Source organism: Zalophus californianus, chromosome 9 (assembly GCF_009762305.2).
Source record: "Zalophus californianus isolate mZalCal1 chromosome 9, mZalCal1.pri.v2, whole genome shotgun sequence".
Lineage (NCBI taxonomy): Eukaryota > Metazoa > Chordata > Mammalia > Carnivora > Otariidae > Zalophus > Zalophus californianus.
In genome coordinates, this window is record NC_045603.1 from 48,254,778 (window position 1) to 48,268,302 (window position 13,525).

The 13,525-nt window shown below is 39.9% G+C and overlaps 1 long non-coding RNA gene across 2 annotated transcripts in view; it reads right to left on the reverse strand.

The window, feature by feature from the left end:
- Positions 1-6,877: 6,877 nt before the first annotated feature.
- The window catches only part of LOC113923123, a 36,974-nt gene continuing 30,326 nt past the window's right edge, over positions 6,878-13,525 (reverse strand). Inside the window, exons 4-6 of one of the 2 annotated variants that reach the window (XR_003520180.1) lie at positions 12,166-12,306; positions 9,578-9,738; positions 6,878-7,348 (exon numbers count right to left, since the gene is read on the reverse strand). This is a non-coding gene — a long non-coding RNA (uncharacterized LOC113923123). Of the gene's footprint in view, positions 7,349-9,577; positions 9,739-10,017; positions 10,148-12,165; positions 12,307-13,525 lie in introns of those variants that run through there. The other variant, XR_003520181.1, reaches the window with a different exon arrangement.

Genomic DNA, 13,525 nt, shown 5'->3' on the forward strand with positions numbered 1-13,525 from the left:
TGGCTGCCATGGGAGTTGCCATATTCTAGTAGCTAGTTGACACGGGGGTGGGAATTAAGTAATGAGCATCTTCCTTGAGATTTTGAACTTTGTACCCTGAAAATTACATAGTCAGTACAGTTAGAGCAATGTTTCTTGCTGTGTGGAAAAATCCATGCTAGAGTGAAAGAGCATGAAGTAGACCAAGAAAAAAGCAAATGGATCAGGAGGACAGAAGTCTCAGTGCTGTTGGGGTCCCTGGTCCTCATTTCTCCTGAGGTTCCATTGCATCCTTGCTCTTTCCTCAATTAGTCAACCTTTCCTTAGTTCCGGCAATCGGATTAGCTTCCTCTTTCTAAAAAAAATTTTTAAATTAACATATAATGTATTCTTTGTTTCAGAGGTACAGGTCTGTGATTCATCAGTCTTACACAGTTCACAGCGCTCACCATAGCACATACCCTCCCCAGTGTCCCTCACCCAGCCACCCCATCCCTCCCACCCCCCTCCACTCCAGCAACCCTCCGTTTGTTTCCTGAGATGAAGAGTCTCTTATGGTTTGTCTCCCCCTCTCTGGTTTCGTCTTGTTTCATTTTTCCCTCCCTTCCCCTATGATCCTCTGTCTTGGTTCTCAAATTCCTCGTATCAGTGAGATCATATGATACTTGTCTTTCTCTGATTGACTTATTTCACTCAGCATAACACCCTCCAGTTCCATCCACGTCGTTGCAAATGGCAAGATTTCATTTTTTTGATGGCTGCATAATATTCCATTGTATCTATACACCACATCTTCTTTATCCATTCATCTGTTGATGGACATCTAGGCTCTTTCCATAGTTTGGCTATTTTGGACATTGCTGTGATTAGCTTACTCTTTTGTTCGAGTCCATTTATATCTGGGTTTTGTCACTTGAAGTCAAAAGCACAAACAACATAGTACAATGTAGGTATTAGGGTGATGCATAGCAATATTCACGGGTGTAGGAAAGACCCCACGATAGAATAGAAAAGCAAGTTGTGAATAAAGATGATCCTATTAGTAAAAGAGTATATATTTCAAATACATATATGCATTTAGAAAGGAAGGGAAGGATCTATGTATGCTAAAATGTAGTTATCATTGGGTGGTGAGATTTCTGAGGACTCCTTTTTTTTTTTTCTTATGTCTCCTATATTTTTTTGAATTTTCTACAGTGAACATCATAATGGTTACAAATTTTTTACATACAGAAAAATAAGCAAAAGTTCCTCTTACCTAATTTATTATCCGGGTATTTTTACTCAAAATACATCCTATGTAGGAGAGAAAATGGGGAAATGTAGCAAAAATTTTTCTAGGACTTGACCCATTTACCCTATTGAATGCTTTAGTAAGTTGATACCATCACACCCCTCCCCCAGCATCATCACCAATTTACTAGTGAAAAACTCAGTTGAAAGGGATCGTGAGGCGATTCCTGGGGGGGAAAAAACTACCGTCATTGAATGGTGTCTGTCTTGGGTGTGAGAAGAGTAGCATCAAGTGTGATATGGTGGACCCTCCTGAAGACAATGGGAAGCCGAGTCTTGGCTTTCTCTTCTCATTTTGCCCAACTCCTTAATGTTGATCCATGCTCACAGAGTGAACTTTTAATCCCCGTGCAGGTTTGCACATGCAGATATAAATATGAAGCTATATTTTGTATTAAGTTTCTAAGATATATTCATATTCTTTGTAGCTGCCGTATATTTTCACAGTTGCATGATAAGTTAGTAAACCATCCCCTCCCACCAAAAATTCTTGTGGAAGGTCAGAAGGTCAATAATGAGCCTTCTGATTATAATCTGACTTTCTATGTAGTTTGACTACAGATACAGGGTATGCTAATCATGCTAGATGAGTCTGTTCAGTTATGTGAGGTTTTTGTTTTTTTTTTCATTGTAAACATGTATGTTGGCATTCTGATGTCTTCCTCTGGCTCATGCATGTTTTAGTGAGCATGAGTACATCTCCTGTGACTCCTCAAGACAGGTCTCCAATGCCTGGAAGTGAAAGGCCAGATCTAGGCAGCCTTCCCTTGGAGGACGTAGAATCTTTGCAATTTCCAGCAAGTTGTTCCCTACTGATTTTAATTAACTGCTCTGGCCCTCTCTATATTGGTCATCCTTTATATATTTTTATTATGCAATATTTCACATACGCAAAAGAATGCAGTACCATAATAAAAAAACACCCATGACCCACCTTTCCAACTAAAAAAAAAATAATGTATTAATGCATTACTTGTATCATGTGCTTTTCTTTTCCTGCCTCTCCCTAAGAAGCAACCATTTTTCTGTAAGTTGTGTTTATCATTCTGTTGATAATTCTAGCACATACATATATAACATTGTAGTTTTCTTGTTTTGAGCCATATTAAAATGGTGTCATACTGTTTGTCGCCTTTAGAACTTGCTTTTCCCATATACTACCTTTTTAAGATATAGTCATGTTGTCCATGTAGCTCCAGTGTATTTTCACCCCTGTATGATACAGCCTTTGTGACTATACCACTTTTTTACCTTTCTATTTTTTATTCTATTGAGGTTTGTTTTTGGGAGCATTTTATGCTATGTCTTCTCTCCTGTGCCCTGTGTAAGAGTTTTTCTAGGTTATACATCTGGGAGCAGAAATTCTGGGTCATAGGATATGTGGATATTCACCTTTTATGAGATAAGGCAAAATTGTTCTCCAAAGTGGTTGTCACCATTTTACTGTCCCACCACTGTTCATAAAACGTTGTCTTCCTTCAGGTTTCGGGGCAGGGGAATGACCTAACAAAGTGGCATTTTAAGTGGAGACATCTGGCATTTATGTGAAGGATGGATTTGAAGTATATTTAAATTGGGAAATCCAATAAGAAGCTATTGAAGTAGTCCAAATTTGAATTCAGATCCTAATTTAGAGGGTGAGCAATGGGCTTGGTTGACCAATTATTTCGGTCATTGTATTTGGTTATTAAGGTGGAAAAAAAACATTAAAAATAATTCTAGCATCATTAGCTTGAGACGGGATTCATTATTCAAACAATAAAAATATGTTGAGAACCAACTACATGTCAGGTTGTATATTAAGCAGCAGGAATATAAAGATGAAACACAGAGACCTTTTCTTCAATTAAGGGAGAAATATTAGGTTATGATCAGTTACAGGATAGAGTCATCGCCGTGGTAATGAGGATGAGGACAAAGGGATCTTAGAAGTGCAGAGAAGGGTCACCTAATCCAGTCTGGTGGGGGTCTTCTGGAGGAGGGGATCTCTGAGCATCCCAATTTTGAGAAGCAGGAATGATCCAGAAGATACAGCAGAAAAGGCCTTTTAGCCAAGAATACAAAAAGGATGAGCTTGTTGCTGCATTTGAGACACTGTAATTATTTTGTTATGGCCAATGCTTGGTTGGCATACAGGGGAACTTTTACTTACGGAAAGATTGTAGTGGTAGGCAGGAGCCAGATCCTGCTAAGGAGTTTGGACTTTATGACAAGGCAGTGGGAGGCCTTTGGAGTTCTAACTCTGTATTTATGCTCAGCTCCCCAGACGTTTTGCCCTTCTACTTTTGATTGTGGCTCATCAGCTTACACTTGGAGGTTGTGTCTAGTTATAGCCTCTAGTTCCTATTACTGAAGGAATCCTGTAAGAGCCTTCCTGGCTGAGGCATTAAGGTCTTTATACCTCCAGTAGCTTACTGCCCCTGGAATTACCCTGTCTGGTTTCCAACTCACCTCCTTAACTAGATCATTGTGTGCCCCTTAAGCCTGCCTGCATTATGAGCATACAATTCCTCATCCAAACTGGGCCTCTCTTGAGAGTGAAGCAAGGTGGTATTGGTAGTTATTTGGGGCAATGAGGATAAATCAGGATTGTCTCTGGGGAAAAATAGTGACCTATGATCACCCCAGATTCATCCAAAATGCTTTATCTTGTCTTTTGTGTGTTTGTGTCCTATAAGCAATTTGCCAAGCTTCTGATCCCCCAACTCTGTCTTAATGGCTACATTTTGGACATTTCTTCAGTTGGGCAAACTTCCTCATTTGGACTCTTCTGTTCTTTTTGGATTTGCATTAGATCTTCTTGATGTAATGTCTTTGAAGTGTCTGGGATCTGCTGTCACCTGGTCCTGGCTGTCAGACTGGGAGACCAATGCAGTGAGAGGGCCAAACCTGGATGGTGAGTGTGCTCTTGAGAATATAAATGCCCTCATTAAAGTGGGTAACGTTTTTGTATAACTTCTAGGTCCAGGTATCACTTCAGATACCTTATCTCATAACAAGGTTATTATATCCATTTGGATGCTCAGAGAGATTAGACAACTTTCCTGAAATCTCACTGCCAGTAAGGGTATGAGCCCCACATTTCTCCCATGCTCATATCTTTCCATTCTAATACCCACAGGGATTTGTTTTAAAAGGCAGCTAAGGTGATGTAAGGACATCCAATCCAGCAGGCAAAGATTGAATCCAGAGAAGGTGGTGCCAGGAGATGCCTGGGGCTCTGAGAAATGTCAGAGGTCCTTGCAGTGGGGTGGATGGAAGGGCATGGATGAGCCTTGGAGATCAAGGCAGAGAGGAATCATGATTAACTTAAGTTGCTCTCCCACAAGGCTGAGTTTACAACAGAAATTAATGAACGAGTTTACTAAGGTTTAAGGCAACTTACCTTGAACGTGCATAATGTACCATTAATAAGATATAGCTGACTAAAAAGGTGTGTAACCAAAATTTCTCCAGGCTTCATTATTAGATTGCATTAGAAAAGATACTAGTTGTGTACTATTCAAATCCCTCTGGTTAATTCTCTCCAATTTCTGAAACAAGACCTGAAGTCCCTGCAAAGTTTCCTCCCCACCAGCTTTCTGGGGGCCCTCAGAGAATGTGTTCAGAGATAAATATGCTCACCTGGGACCTGCAGCTTTTCTGGCATGCACCTGCCAGGTGTCCTTTCAGGAGATTCTCCATGGTCTTCTGGGTGTCACAGACTCAGTGAGCCTCCCTGTCGGGCACCATCATTGAGTCCTGCAGATTGACTTCAGAGTGGGTGTAGGGATCTACTAGGGCCCTCAGTGAGCTCCACGTCCCACCTCAACCAAAGCAGTCCGCTTTTATCCAGTTCATAAGGGGTCTCTTTCTATGTTGATTTCACTAAAGAAGAATTTGAACAATTTTTTTTTTTTTTTTTAGAATTTGAACTTCTAACAGATGTTTGAAGACTATTTCCCCAGAGCCCCCTTGGTGCCAGGACTCTGCTGCATTCCAGGGAAAAGTGGGCAAGGGGTCATGTTCCTGCTCAGTGTAGAACTTTGTCTACCTGGCGAACGAAGTACTGTTGTTCAGACACTAAGCATCACAAAATTGCTTATTGAAATAATTTCTGCCATTCTGGCTTCCGGTTCCTTTCTCTAGAGGTGTCAGACCTGGGGCAGACTGGGAACAAACACCCTACTTGTCTCTGTCGGAGTCCTTAATTGCTACTAATTGAAATTTAGTGTGAGCAGACAAGGAATTGATTTCCCAGAAGGCCAGAAACCAGGTTGGGAGGCCCTGGCCAGGACCAGTGCCCAGAATCACACTGAAAAACTGCTCTGGTAGAAATGGCTCTGTTGCTTCTGCCAGGCATGCACACGTTGCTGGTGCTGCGTCCTGGCTGGTGTGTGACCTTGGCCATCCCTTCCTCCGGAATCTGATTTACCTGCTGCCATTCTTACCAGAATGGACCCCAGATGGCACTTGTTTCTCTGCAACACATGCTTCTGATTCAAAACCTTGCTCAGGTGTGTGTGATTGTCAGGGCCTGTGTTAGAGCCCAGTGTCCTAGCTGCAAAGGAGGTGGGCAGTTCTCCAAAGGTAGGAAGCACGTTCGGTTGCACTGAGAAGCTCAGAAGAAGTGGGCCTCAGCTGAGCTCCCAGCAAACAGCCGGCGTCAACTTGCTGGCTGTGTGAGTAAGCCATTTGGAAGTGTGTTCTCAGATGAATGCCTGGATCCTTCTCATTACCAGACTTGGCTTGCATCACTGCTTTTGCCTATACTAATATCTTTATTAGCAAGAACAAATAGCAGGCTATATGTGATCTTGAGCTCAGCCTCCATGTTGCATGGTTCATAGAAGGCTTGTCCCTGGTTTTATCTCATCAGATGGTATATTTTCCTTGCTAACTAATGTGAATCTGGCTCTTTGAGCTTTCACTTTTGTTCTTTTTCCTCTGCTGCCCTCTAGGGGCCCCATTTAGACCTTTCATGTGCCAGGCAAAAACTTACTGCCTGGTGGGAACTATTCTAAACATTTCACCTGCACTTATTCCTTTATTCCTGACAATTTTCTGAGGTGGGTTCTACTTTTAGCCTCCTAAGAAAACAGATGTCAGAATCAAGTAACTTGTTCAAAGTCCTATAATGACCAAAGCTGGCATTTGAACCAAGGCAGTCTTGTTCTGTTGTCTATGTGCTGCACTATTCCCCTTCTCTTCTGGTGTGGCAGAGGAGATCCATTAGGCATCTATGTCAGACTTGTTTATGTCTATAACTTTTCTTCGAAGGGTGGGTTTTTACCTCTTGTCTGGATTATGGTACTAACGGCCTTACTGGCTTCCCTGTTGTTAGTAACTTCCCACCAAATAATCTGTTCTCCACACAGTAAACTGAATGATCTTTTAAAAAAAATGATTAAATGCATTCATTTCTCTTTACCTCTTCTCTACACAGGAAAACTAGAAGAACCTGTTTTACCAGGGGGTAGATTAGTCAACCAAGCAAATGGGGTTCAAATCTGCTAACACCCTAAAACCACAATCTAAAATGGAGTCTATTGATGCGTGGTTATAACAATACACAATGTTAATTTCTGAGTAATTTTCAGGTTTATCTTGTTCAACATCACACTTATCCTGCAAGGGAGAAAGCACACCTTCTCTTTTTTATGATCAAAATTCTACCAGTGCTCTGGCTTAGACAGAGTTACAATAAACGTGGTACAGGGTTGGCACTGTTACTTAGAATAGAACTGCGACTCCTAAAACCTAAATGGTTTTCAAAACCTGAATTAGGTGCATACAGTGAAACCCTTTAAGTATAATCTGAAACAGAAGGTTACTGTGTAAAACAGATAAAGCTGCTCAAGTTGAATAGGGGGCAATAACTGTAGGGGGTATGTGCTTGGCCATTTGCAAAGACGTTGGAAGCATAGCAGAGAAACCTCTTGAGCTCAGCTTCAAAAACTCCTGGAAAGCATGTGTGGTGAAGAGCCATTTTCAGCAGTGAAGATAGGGATCAATAAGTTGCCAACCCCAAATCCATAATCAATATTTGTACTTCTTTCCAACGTTTCAGTTCTTTATCTCTCAGCATTCTAGTTTTCTATGTCACGTGAAAGAAAAAGAGAAACATTGAAATTCAGTTATCCTTATGACCTCACCTACAGAACTGTGGCATCTCCCAGCCAAGACCTCCAGCTTCGCTCCTTCTGTTTGGAGATTTAAGCTCCCTTGCCTGGTGCGTGGGAGTGGGGAGAGGGGATGCCAATGAGGAGGTGGCTTTACCAAATTTATGCTCTTGTGGGGGGGGTCTTTTCTGGGATCAGAGCTGCGTACCTGCTGACTTGTCAGCTGATATGTAAAAGGTGAAGAGAGTCAAGAGAGGCAGCAACTACTCAATAATGAAATACTCAATAGATGAAAATACCATTTCTCAAGCTCCTGTCTTTCCAGTCCTTATTGCTGAGGGCAAAATCACCATATTCAACTTCAAGTGTGAATCTAGATCATGGGGGGAGATTATTTTAGATGAAGATTCCGTTATGATTAAGTAGATTTTCGTCTGCTTGTTTTTGTTGTTTTGAAAAGCCTCCAGGGTGATTCTGATGCAAGCAGGTCTGATGCAAGCAACACTGGCCTATGGGTTTAGCAGGGAAATTGGAATTAAGTAGTATTAACATTATTTCCCATATTATTCTTTTAATATGGGTCATTTGGATTCCTCCCGAGTTTTGTTTTGTTCGGCTTTGCTTTCTGGAAAAACAGATAAGCTTGAGACCTTTAGGGAAAAACAAATTGCTATGATCACATTGGCCCTGAGGATTGAACTATTTCTAGATCCATCTATTCTGACAGACATAGCAATTTATTCTTGTTCTGTTGTGTAATCTACCCCAAATGCATTCACCTGCCATGCATTTCTCCCTCTTCATTTTCCACTAGCAGCTTTAAAAACCTGTAGTTATAAATCTTCTATCTCCTAGACTGATGCCATGGCTCATTCCTGGCTCTGCCTTCCAGCATTGGAAGAAAAAAGTAATTATCTTTGTGACAATATAATTATTCCCACCTCTGACATCCCTGCTCCATGGTCACATTGGTAAGGAAATAACTTGGAAGGGGAAAAATACACATGTTTTGGAATTAAAGGCATTTAGCAGGCCTGTACTGAAAGTCTTAGAAAATTTGAAATGTTGAAGCAGCTGAAGACAAGGTCTTATAGATGTAGTGTCAAGAGGAATTTTCAAAAGTCTTAATGAAACAATTGTTTTCAGTGTTTCACTACATTTATGAATCTGTAGTGCATCAGTGGAAAATATGATGCTCTGAGAGGCAGCTATGAGGGTGGGCTGGGATAGAGTGTTGGGTTATCTCTAAAGATACTTGTAGTCCACTCATAAGTGTACTTCACTGTTCTAGACCATAGGGCTTTTAGACACCTAATCTGATTTAGAGGCAGCCCTTCGAGGTATCACTGAGACTTATGAAATTCAAACAGTAGGACCTCATTGTAGCCTTATAGAGAGAAGCTCAGATTTACTTGTCAACATTAATAGGTTGCTCCTTTCATTAATGTCAGCCAACCAGTAGACTGTAACACACCTTGGTCTAAACTGAAAATTCCACTTTGTGCTCAATTAACTTCTCTTCCACCCTGTCAAGTGTGCTGTAGTTTCCCATTCTGTATATATTTGCTGTTCTTGTTAGTCACATGAAGGCTTACCTCAAGGCCAGAAGATTGGTCCAGAAAGTTCTAAACCATTCAGAGTTCAGCATCAGATTTCCAGCCTTGTTTATTTATGAATCTGTTGTTGGTTCTGACCCACCCAATTAGAAGAGGAAGTAGAAATGTTATCAGCATTCAGGTCAACAAACTCACTACAGGGGCAGGAGTTCTAGCTGTATGGAAGGTACCAATAGTGGAGACTCCAAGCCAGGAGAAATTACATTTCCTATTTAGTTCCTGGAGTTCTCAGACATGCATTAATTTGAAAAATCTTTAGTGTGTTCCACATGCCAGAGATTAGAAATGAGTAAGATTAACTTTAAAGCTTTAGAACATTGACTTTATAACATAGATTGAAAAATCTACATCTTGTGTCCTCATGTACAACTTTAAAGGGGTAAGTTTGTAGAAAGTTAGAATGGATGGCCCCAGAGGGGGATAGCCAGATACCTCTCTATTAAAGGCAGCCTTTGGGAATTTCTTTTGGGGAACTATTTAAGCAGTTGATTTCTGTTCTCTCTGGGATCTATCTGCCTCTTTGCTGACTCTGGCCCAGGGGGTGAATTTTAATATACCAATTCATAAAATTGGAATAATAGCACCTACTTTGTAGAGTCATTGTGAGGATGAGAAATTGTTAGATGTGATAAACAGAAACATGGCGAGGATCCCGAATGCCTTTTATCTTAGGTTGGGTTCTCTAGAAGCAGACCCAGAGACAGATTCAGGCCAAGTGACTTGTTGAGAGAGTGCTCTTCCGGAAAAACCTATAACAGAGAGGAAGGCAAAACAGGTATAGGTCCATTGCTCATCGAGGATATAGTCACAGGTAAATTCTGTTGTTGGTCTGAACAGTGGGGGACTCTGAGGCATACAGGGTACAGTAGAATTATCATGATTTGAGGCAGACTGTCCTTTTGTGTTCCATACAGTCAGCCATTGGCTGATGGAGAGTGGTAGGGGTAGGTGGTGGTTGTGTTGGTGCTAGGGTAACCTCCCAGGTGTATGTATGTAAGGTGACTTCTATCAGCCAAGGGCCATTCTCTTGTACTTTTAACCTCTGTTCCTAAAATGGAAACTTCTTTGGACTGTGTCCCTGAAGATCCCATTCTGTCCTTAGTACTTCCTCTTCTGGTATCCAGTTAGAAGGTATCTTTGAGCCCGCTTTAGAGTAGTCTGTGTGAAACAAAACAGTGTGCTTCAAGGTTCTAGCACGGTGCTAGGCAGACAGGAGATCTACAGTTGCCAGCTTTTCTTTTGTCCTCCTTTGTCCCTAGAACTGTCTCTCATTTAAGATAATCGCTGCTAAAGAATCCTCCTTCCAAGTCATACCAGCGGTGAAAAAAATAGAAGAGACTCTAATCGAAGCACCTGGCACATAGTACCTGTTACGTGTTGGGTACATTCCTTCCTTCCTTCCCCTTAAGAGCTTGTCTCAGGATCATTTATGTGATTTGAACTTTCTTAAGGTATAGAAGAACTTGTTTTCATCGGTCAGTTATCATGGACATTATCGATAATAATCACCATACATACTAAGATCCAAATGGATTTGGAGTCATAACCGTTTGGGGGAATGTATTTGTAGAAAATAGCCAAATTTTGTCTTTTTAAAAACCTTTATCTCTGATTCTTTTAAAACATGTGTAGTAGACACTATCACCCAATTTGGTACTTAAGTATCTGTAAAAAGTTTTCTTTACTTTTTAAAAAATAGTCTTACGATAGACTCTGAAAGACAAATTGAGGGTTCTAGAGGGGAGGGGGGTGGGGGGTGGGTTAGCCCGGTGAAGGGTATTAAAGAGGGCATGTTCTGCGTGGAGCACTGGGTGTTATGCACAAACAATGAATCATGGAACACTACATCAAAAGCTAATAATGTAATGTATGGTGATTAACGTAACAATAAAAAAATTAAAAAAATAAATAAAAAATAGTCTTAAGGGTAAAGACTTTCTATTGTCTCCCTTGACCATCCCATGCCTTCTGCCCCAGTCCTTAGTTAACTGTCAGAAGCAAAGAAAGTGCTTAATTAAATACTTGTTATCTTGATCAAGTAGATTAGTGGGCAAATTAAAACCGCCATACATCAACTGAAAATAATCCCTTAAAAAAAGAAACCACATGAGGAATTTCTTCTAAAATTCTGTGCCAGAAATTTAGCAATAACTTGTAATATTTTGAGTGCTCACATCTTTTTGCCTAGTAATTATGCTTCTATGAATGTATCCTTAAAAAACTGTACCCAATTCCTATGCCCACTAAAAGAATTACATCATTACATTCAAAGGTCTTTAAGCAAGAAAGAGATAGATGTATGTACTGATGACAAAAGTCCAAGATGCAAGTGAAAAAAACAAATTGCATGTCTATATGTATACACATATATTCAGATATATGATATATATAGAAAATTTTAGTATTTAGTATTTAGTTGTGTGCCTTTTTAGCTGGGTCAGCAATCCTAGCAGACTGACCTACTAAATAGAAAATGTTAATTTTGCTGTATGTCAAGTTACCATAGGTAACTGGATCTTTTTCTGGATGCTACTGATTTGTCTCTTCCTTCAGGGGTATCACAGTAATCTGATCACAGTACCTTTGTAAACAGTCTTAATAGCTACATAGCAAGTGTCCCACCCTGCCTGGCTCAGTTTTCTCCTTTATAAAAATTTACAGGCAATCGCCTACATTTATTTTTATATTTACTTACAACTTTTATCTGGTTTAAAAAAATAAAAATATTTTAGTGTGATTGAAATTGCATTTAAGATTAATTTGGGCAGAAGTGCTAACTTTATAAAAATGTCTTTTTTGTTCACTGTCTCTCAGTATAATCTTATAGGTTTCCTCTACTCCCACCCTGTATGGGGGGAATTGGCTATTTCTCTTTTTATTTTCTGACTGGTTAATGCTACTATAAAGACAAAGTATTGATTTTCATTTATTTTATATCAAGTCACTTAATAAACTTGTATTCTGATTTTTTTTTTAAAGTGTTGATTCTTCAGCTTTGTTGGAAAATTGTTGTGGTTTCTTTTAACCCTGTTAGATACAGAAAGGATATAGTAAATGAAAAACCTTCCTACAACCAAGTTCAAATTAGTTTCACTCTTATTCTTTATCAATCACCATTCCTAAAGCACCTTTCCACCTTCTGACGGAAGAAAGGAAAGCAACATATAAGCACTTACGTAATCAGGTCCTCCTGCTCTCACTCCGTCTAGGACAGCATGACCACCAGACTCCTGAATTGGAAATTCCCATGATCAGTGGAGGAGAAATCCAGCAGCTGATGCATGAGGACTCACAGCTTGGCAAGTTCTCTGTGTATCCTATCAGGTGGATAGAAGCCAAGGAAGGTAGGTTTATTTAAATTTTATAGGACTGATTTGCACGGTAGATTAGGTACCTGGAGGCTAGCCTCAATCATCCCTTTTCTCCTTCTTCCTGGGTTAAAATCAAGATTACAGTGACCTGGTCCTGACGGTTATACATTCTACAAAACAGCTTCACAAGACAGTAGTCTCTAAAGAGGTTTTGCAAAAAGAGAAATGTAAATTTATTCAGTGTAGCTGTTTCAACAATTTTGTGAATTAATTTTAAAAGAAGACCTTGATTTTATTTCTAACATGTTTTATACAAGGTGGAAGGACAAGGGGAAACTCATTAATGGTTTCTAGCCCAAGGAATGAACTAGCATGCACAGTTTTCTGTGACCCTTCATGACAGTTCTCTCCCACTAACCTCTGTGTTTAACTTCTTGGCCCTTTGTCCCATCAGTACATTGTAGTTCCCATGTATCATTCTATTCATCCATCACGTGGATTTCAGTGAACGGTCAAGAATCACCCTCAAAACACATTTCCACCACTGCCCATCAGCACTACCAACAAAGAGTGTAGAGATGGAGTGATTTTATAAGTATTTAAAACTTTATTGAAATAAACTCAAATGCCTCCATCAACTTTTTAAAAGAGAAATAGATGATAAAATTTTCTGAAGCACTTACACACATGGGGACCCTCTATGCAAAGTTCCTAGTGATTCAGTCACACTGTTCACAGCTTAGAATTCTGTAGCATACATCTCTGCTGGATATACATGTTTCAGTTATTTGTATGTTCTTTTCTAAAAAAAAAAATCTGGCTTTGACTCATAATGGCTATATAGCAACACCTCTTTTGTTATTAAGCATTTTGAGCAGATAGACCACTGGTATTTCTCTACTCTGCTGCCTCAGCAGCTGCTGATAGATGAAATCACCCTTCTTTACTGAGAGAGCCTATCGCTCTCAAGCAGAGAGTGGGAATTCTGAAACCCCTCTGGCCCAGGGGTATGGGATTATGTTTTAGCACCAATTTGGAGAAGATCTTTTTCTTAATTATTACAGACGTGTCACTTTTTTTATTATAAAAGTAATATGTCATTATTAAAGACATTTCAAAAAATCAAGAAGACAAAAGTAATGAGAGTACCCTTAGCAAACATCAAGATTCTCCACTGTACCATCTCTGCATCTGTGTCAAATATTATTAGTTACAAAAATATCAG